Source organism: Hydractinia symbiolongicarpus, chromosome 1 (genome assembly GCF_029227915.1).
Source record: "Hydractinia symbiolongicarpus strain clone_291-10 chromosome 1, HSymV2.1, whole genome shotgun sequence".
In the NCBI taxonomy this organism is placed as follows: Eukaryota; Metazoa; Cnidaria; class Hydrozoa; order Anthoathecata; family Hydractiniidae; genus Hydractinia; species Hydractinia symbiolongicarpus.
In genome coordinates this window covers 25,774,571-25,782,926 of record NC_079875.1, presented here as the reverse complement: position 1 = coordinate 25,782,926, position 8,356 = coordinate 25,774,571, and positions in this window count along the sequence as shown.

Below are 8,356 nucleotides of genomic sequence, written 5' to 3'. Positions count from 1 at the left end.
ATCTTGTGGAAAACAAAATGATGCTCCATCAGTTGGTTTGCCATAATATATGGAATCTATTCCTAATAAGGATAAAATGCCTGAGACATTTGTCAATAACATTTTATGCAAAATCAGGGAAGATGAAATCGGCTCTATTGTCAGAAAAGATGAGAGCATTCTTAACCTGGGCTGTAAAATGTTTTAAAGAATTACAGCACATATGCAAAGATTGGCCGTTTGATGGTAATTATGAAAAAAGTTTTAAAATCATTGATATGTTTAACATAGATAACTTCGATTATCTATGCGATGCTGTAGATGTTATTACTGCCAAGGATGATAAAACTATAAGGGCAGGCTTAAGACATAATATATATTATGTAGTGATAAAGGCAGTGAAAACCTCAAGGGCTAAAATGTTTCTTGAACGACAAGAAACTTTATCAACTGGATAACTTTTACAAGTCCTTAAAATCCAATGAGGATATCATTGTTTCTTCTGCAAGGTAAATTCGTGACCTTTCATTCAGCAGGTTTCAGCGCCATGACAAAATTTCTTTTACCCAAAAATAAATCTTCTCTCCAATAAACGAATATTATTAACCCTATTTGAAATAAAGGGAAGGGGGCATAAAGTCCACAAGCAAAACTTAAATTTCAATATCTTCCAAAACACTCGCTTAATTTTCAATAACTTTGTGATTGTCAATCACTATGTTTTGTGTGACTTTTTTTTCCAAAACTTTACCTTCAGGATTTATTAGGCGTTGCTTAAAACCACCATATTTAACAAACTTAAATGGAAAATAGTATAAATTTTGACATAATAATCCATGTGTAAGAAAAGTTAGGTCACTAGCAGAAAATCAAGTCAAAATACCAAAATATATTAGCCAGAATGCTATTATACAAAAATATGCTGGCTTTACAAGAAAATAAGTATGCTAATTTATTCCATTAATCTCAGACTACGGCGGTAAAACTACCAGAGCCAAAGAAGTGCATACCTATTAGGGTTAAATAACTCTGACCGCAAACTTTTACCGGGTAATTTAATTATTACCTGTCTATAGTCTTAGGAAGATTATATATTCAGTGGTACTGTTCCTTTTTCAGGCGATTCTTCAAACAAAGGTAAGATTAAGGAAAAAACCATGCCTGGTATGATGGAAAACGTTTTGAGTGGGTGTAACTCTAAGAAATATAAATTATGCTATCTGTTCTTTTTGCTGAAATATTTTTTTTTTTTTAAGAACATTATTTACTTTGAGTGTATTTATTACTAGGACAACAGACAGACAGTTCTATGGAAGAAAACAAAGGGTTAGTCAGTGGACAAACTGGCAAAGACGCGGAACATTCTGCTTCAGGGAAAAGTGCTTGATTTTATTACCAGTGATACGGTGTACTCCTTCTTAATGATTGAATTTAGAACGTCGTGAAGCATGGTATAAATCAAATATAATATCTTGTAAAATACCACCAAAATAAATTAAATTTGTCATTTCAGTTTCCAAAAAAAAAGAACCGGAAAGTTTATGTTCACGAATCATTCGATAAAGATTCCGGTGAAGATATAGCACATCTTGATAACAATTACGGTGAAAAATGGACTTATTTTCGTTGTATCGAAATGTTACTTGTTAAGGTATAAAAACAGTTTAATGAAAATAATTTGATGTACCGTACCCTTTGTCGAAAGCTTTCGACAAAGAAGTTTAAGAAATGTGGGTTCAGGATAAATATCTGAAAACAAGATAATGTTGTAGAAATGGATATCATTTTCCTAAGTAGGGACAGCATTTTGTCATCATCCACACTAAAATAATAATTTTTAAATTTTTTTACCGGCTTCTTATACCGACTTTATCTTTTGATGGTGCTAAAATAAAAGCTTAGCACATGTTAAATGGGGTTACAGAAGGAAAGGGTGTCTCCATTGACTCCTAGCATAAGGCTAACCTGGTTCACTAGTGTTCTGTCATTCTGCATTATTAATTTTGCAAATGTGTTAGTGACCTATGACTAATAGTCAACACTATATTAATTTAACCAAAACAATAGACTGCCTAAGCTTGTTACTTAGCCTGTAGATCCAAACCACACACAGGGGGTTATAAATATGAAGTAAAACACAGTAAGCTTCTTGCTCTTGAACAGTTCAGACGTTTTGCAGAATACATTCAGAAAGTGGTTGCTTGTTAACATTGGTTTGAAATAGCTCAATCAACTTAATACTTGATGGCACTAAAAAAGAAAAGAAGCAAAGGTAACATACGATGAAATGATGGCTGAGCCTCGTCTTAGAACTGTTGACGAGTGGTCAGAGTTAGGCTTTTAAACTCTATGATTGCGAAATCCTTTCAAATTTCAACTCAAGGCAAAACATTGCAAGATATCGCATTTCTTGTTTCAAAAAAATTTTAGGAGGCAGAAAGCCTACCAGAATACAATATCGAAAACCTTGAATTCTGCAGCAGAAGGCGCTGACGTAGAAATCAGTTTCATATCACATGGCTTCTCTTCAGGAACAAAGAAAAATCTTTAAAGGACAAATTTAAGAAGAAAAAGGCTTTGGCACATGAACTTATCTTTTTTGAAGAATGAGATTCAAAACGAATTTAATAAACAAAAAATACTGGCACAACAGGAAGCTCGGACTTACCGTCCACAGTCAAGCCAGCCATTTTTTCGTGTCCCCCCCCCTAGCGATCTCCGACAGCCGGTTTTGTGGAACATGCTAATCTTAAAGATGGCGTGTCAGTCGCAGGTCGTTGGTTTTGTGGAACATGCCAATCTTAAAGATGGCGTGTCAATTGCAGGTCGTTCAGTTGCTGGCCCCACTACTAATGCTTTTAGTTTTGCTACTTCGGGTTTGTCTACGGAGGTGGTAGGGTCCAACTTTATCAATCTCTCTCCCTCCAGTTCATAAGCGAATTTCGGAAAAGATTAAGGCCAGTGAGTATGTAAATTTTGACGATTTATTCCCTCCATCACTCAATGCCTCAATGTCCTTGCCCATGGTCGATGGAGATGAGTACGAGATGAGGATGCGCACCATGGATGGCACATTAGCTGTGTGTAGAAAAAACGTAACCAAGTCTCGTATTAAAGATTATGCTTCGTGGAGTTTGGCTTGGAGCTATTATCTTGGGTGTATGCTCCACTACTTACCACATTTAACTCAGCAGTTAGTTAGATATCAGACATTCATCGCCCAATCTGCACAGAATACATCTGGCAAATGATACAAGCAAGAGGTGGGATGTTATTGATGACCTGTAATACAACCAGCACCATAGAGGCGCTCCTGTGTTGCCAAAAAGGGATGCTGTTGCTTGGGGGAAAATCTTCATCTACATCTTCCAGGTTGAGCTATGCATGTTTTTATCAGCAATGAAGTAGGGCACTTCGCTAACCAATGCCACACTCGAAGTTGACGGTTTGGGAAGGCCGATGAGCAGCATTTTTGGAATGTCCCCCAGCAGTTTTGAAGTAATTCCGAGCAACTATGGTGCATTAAATTTAATAGAGGACTGAGTTGCACATACACCCATGCACCTACTCTCACAGGTGTTCTTCATGTAGATCGTCAGGACACCCAGCACTCCATTGCACACTCAGGTCCTCTAGGCCAAGTACCAAATGAATTCTGTGCTGTAAAATCGCTTATTACAACCCGGTTAAGCTTGACGCATTAGAGAGTCTCGTGTGTATCGTATCAGGTTTTCGATATGGATTCAAACTTGGTTTTCAGGACAATGAGTTGAAATCATGCATGAGTAACAAAAATCTTCCATAGAGTATGAAACCAAAGTTGATGAGGCGATTGTGAAAGAGCTGCAGAGGGGACATACGGTGGGTCCATTTGCTTCATCACCATTTAAATTGCATTGTTCTCCACTGGGTGCTGCACCAAAAAAGGACGGGATGGCGCGAGTGGTATTAGACCTTTCTTCACCACACGAACATTCAGTTAACGATGGCATTACCAAAGAGGACTATTCGGTCTCCTACTCATCATTTGATGATGCGGTTGAAATGGTTAAAAGGTTGGTTAGAAATTGTTACATGGCTAAGTTGGACATATAAAGCATGTTTTCAGACTGTGCCCTGTGCATCCTAGTGATTGGCACCTATTAGGTTATAAGTGGAAGGGAAGATACTTTTTTGACGTAGTTCTACCTTTTGGTGGGCGTTCCTCTGCTTTCATTTTTAACAACTTTGCTGATATTCTAGAGTGGATATTATTGTGGATTTATTTTGTCAAAAATCTCTCACATTATTTAGATGATTTCATCACAGCTGCCCTGTCTAAAAATAATGTCAGGCTATAGTAAAGTTGATTAAGGACGTTTTTCAGTTGCTTGGTGTTCCGTTGGTTCCAAATAAGATGGTAGGCCCCTGCCAAGTAATTACATACCTGCACTTTGAAATAAACACAGTAAATTTTGTTGTTCGTCTCCCACAAGATAAGTTCACGGAATTACTATCTTCACTTCGTAATTGGTTAGGGAAGAAGAAATGCATAAAAGAGAGAACTGTTATCTCTTATAGGGTTTTTGTCTTTTGCGAGCAAGGATGTGAAATGTGGTCGAATGTTCTTACGACGTCTTATTGATCTCTCCACTACAGTTCGTTCCTTACACCATCATACTTCTATTACATCAGAATCTCACAACGATATTCAATGGTGTTGTGAGTTTATCCCCACTTAAAATGGCATCGCTATTATCCACACTGAAACCTTAGACTCCTCTTCAATAAATCTCTTTATTGATGCTTCTGGAGTAGGCATAGGAGGATATTTTTCTGGTGCACGGTTTTCAATTGCCTTACACCTTACTCATAGGTATAGAGTATTACCTTCATTGAGTGATCGGCCATAGTTGTAGCAGTTTTTTCTTTGGGCAAAGCATGGAAAAACAAGCAATTAGTGTAATACACAGATAATTTGGCTATTGTTTATGTGTGGTCCTCTGGGTCGTTAGGGTTGTCCAAACATCAAGCATCTCGTACGTTTTTTATTTTTTCACACAGCAAAACACAATATAAACCTCCTGGTACGCCACATTAACGGCCAGCACAATACTTACCCAGATCTTTTGTCTCGATTGCAGGTAAAACACTGCAAACGTCTATGCCCAGAAGCCAAAACAGATCCAACACCAATTCCTTTATCAATACTACAACTCTTCAAAGAGATTTAAGTCATTATTTAAAGTCTTCCATTTCAACAAACACCAGGGCAACATATCGGTCAGGATATCTCTCGTTTAAAAAATTTTGCGAAGCTACATCTGTACCTACCTTTCCTTTGACAGAAATACCACATCAACTGTCATATTTGGCAAGACGCGACAAATTTGCTACTATTAAAGTCTATCTTCGCGGTGTTCAGTACGAGAGTGTAATATGTGGCTTTAACACAAAGATAGCCCGCATGGGTTGCCTGTACTGCATCAGAAGATGTCATCCAAATTCTCTTTCTCAGAGACTACCAATTACACCAGCTGATCTGCGTAAAATGATAATGTTTATTAAAGCAATGTGGACTTGTCTTATCTTAGTGGCATTTCTTGGCCTGTTAAGAGTGTCAGAGTATGTTTGCCCATCAAGTCAATAAGCTTGCCTAACAATATTAACATTAATACACATAGTTTTCGCATTGGTGGCGCTTCGGCTGCCGCTTCCTGCGGGATACCCGATTCCGCTATTAAGATTTTTGGACGCTGGAGTAGTGATTGCTACAGAAGGTACATTCACCTGGCAGACAACGTTTTGACAGAATAGTCTACTCGCATAGCAGACTTAAATGGAATGAAAAAAATCTGGGACATTAAGTTTGTGCTTTAAGCTCAGCTCAACTTGTATAGTATGTAGGTTATTACGATCCTCTAAACGCCTGTAAGAATACTATAAACGTCGCCCTATCCTTTGTATATTTTTCAATAGGACAGCAGTTCATTAGTTGCCGATAATTATTTATGATTAGATGTTGTGTTATATCATAGTATGTAGCTAATGTCATACTTATAGAAGACTACATAGAAGTCAACTCTTGGTTTTTCAATCTAGGGAAATTTGGGGGTGCTGGGCTTCCTTCGTCAGCCAGCTTGGTGCTGATGTCTATTTTGTTGACAGTGATAGAGTTGATTAAGTATTTCGAAAGTATAGAGCGTGTCAGTTCATGTCAGTCCGTTACAATGAGACAAACGTTTAATTGTCATTAATTGTCATATACTGTCAAAAGAATCCGTCAGTAAATAACAGTAACAATGTCAGTAATTTATTTCAGTACTAAATTTCTAACGAAGCCCGAGCACCTCAACCCATACCCCAAATATAATTGCAAACTATTTAAGAATACATTTTCTACCAATACTTTGTGTTGTTTTCACTTCTGAACCGTACCAATTAACCGGAATTTTGCTTCTCCTTTTTCAGTGCATTCAGAACCAAAATGCCTTTTAAAGTATGGACATCTTCAGTTTACATTTTTAGTTGCAATTTGTTAATTTTTATTATCCATTTTCATTTCAAATAGAGTCACTATCCCTTAAAAATATATTAAGACACAGGGGCAAATTTCAAACCTGGTCCCCACAAGAAATTAGAAAGTACTTACTATATTCGTCCAATTTGAACTTGCCAAAGTTTATTTGTCAATGTTTATAGTTCACCTGTCACTGTTTACCACTTGTCAATGTTTACAGCGGACTTAGGAACTTAGGTAATCAAGTTAGGTTCAAACTTTTAACATACTCTAATTGTTGCTGACGTCAGCATGGCCATTATTCTCCAATTTCGGGACCTCTGTGGACCCTGAAGTGGGATGCTAGTGACTAATATTTGTACCCACTAAAAAATTTAGCCGGTTTTTTTTACTGATAAGGCAGCTGTTTGCCAAATTGATTAAATTGATTGGCTCCTATTTTAATTATCTTTTATTATTAAATTTTTCTTGTTTTCTATTTAGATTTCGGATGTTAAATACATACCAAACCAGCGAGAAAGTATGAGCTATGAGGATGTAAGTGGTTTGGATTACATATATACTTCACGCCTCATGTTAATAATGCCCGTATTCCGTCTGTGAGCAAGAAAAAAGTCATGCCAACGGAAGCACGAATATCAAATGCAACATATTTTTATCCACTTTGTTGCGACAGGTCAATTTAAGGAGGGGCGATCCGTGGATTTTTCCACGGGCTAACAACAGAATAATGCACATGTGAAAACAGTTCTCATTATTCTGTATATCCTCTTTCATGAGTTCTTTTCCGTTTTTTTACAAAATAATCTTTTTGCCATTGATTAACGAAGGATGCAGCCTCTTTTTACGTTTCTTTGACTCTTTTTTGCAGTTTCAGCAAAAGATTTTGACAACGTTTGCCAGCCATTTCAAAGCGATTAACGTATATTTATAAAGAAATTTTAAAGAAATAGCAAGATAACTAAAAAAATATTTTTGGGAATGATAAGCTACTAAACTATGTAATAATTAATTTGTGTGCGAATGTGCAATTAACCAATTTTTGAATACATGCGTAAAAATTTCAATTCTAGTTTAGTTCCCAAAAGGTATAGCTAACTGGTGATTTAAATGCTCTAAACTGCTCTAAGCCAAGAATTATACTGAAACGCTTTGCCAACGAAGCTACTCTTGTGTAAGCAAGAGACAGGACTCGAACCTGCAGTCTATCCAGATAACCTTTTTAGCTAGGTAGCAGTTTACTATTCGATTTTTTTTCTTACTATTCTCATATTGCAATATTTAATCCCTTATCATAAAAATTAACATTTGTTAGCTATTCCTTTACTATTGAGTAGTAACATAGTATATTATAGCTTAGTCGTTACTCAGCCGTCGTTGAGGTCGGAGGTGTGCTCCGAGTTAACCTGTCATGGGGTGATTCAAAATCCGAAATACGTGGTATCTTTTCAACTTGTTTCATATTATCCACACAAACATTATGGCTAATAAACAAATCATCGCTTCAAAAATTTGTTAATAAAATATCTGGAATTTTCGATGACTTACACACCTTGATGACTTCCACTAAGCTTGAATTTGAATTACCTATTTCACACAGTGTTAATGACAGATGTGCTGAAAAAATCGTAGATTTGGAAAGACAGTGTTGGTTAAACGAACAGTACAGTCACAGAGAGTGCCTATATATTACAGGTATAAATGATTTTGTACAAGATCGCAACATTGAGTCCAAGGTATGCGAAATTCTCCAAAATTCCTCCTAAATTCCTATAATGATTGGCACTGTATTGAATGTTGCAAAGAATCACTGAGACCGTTTTTCTCGCAATTAAATTCCTTTTCACCAGAAATTTGTGATCAGTCCTATGACGTGGG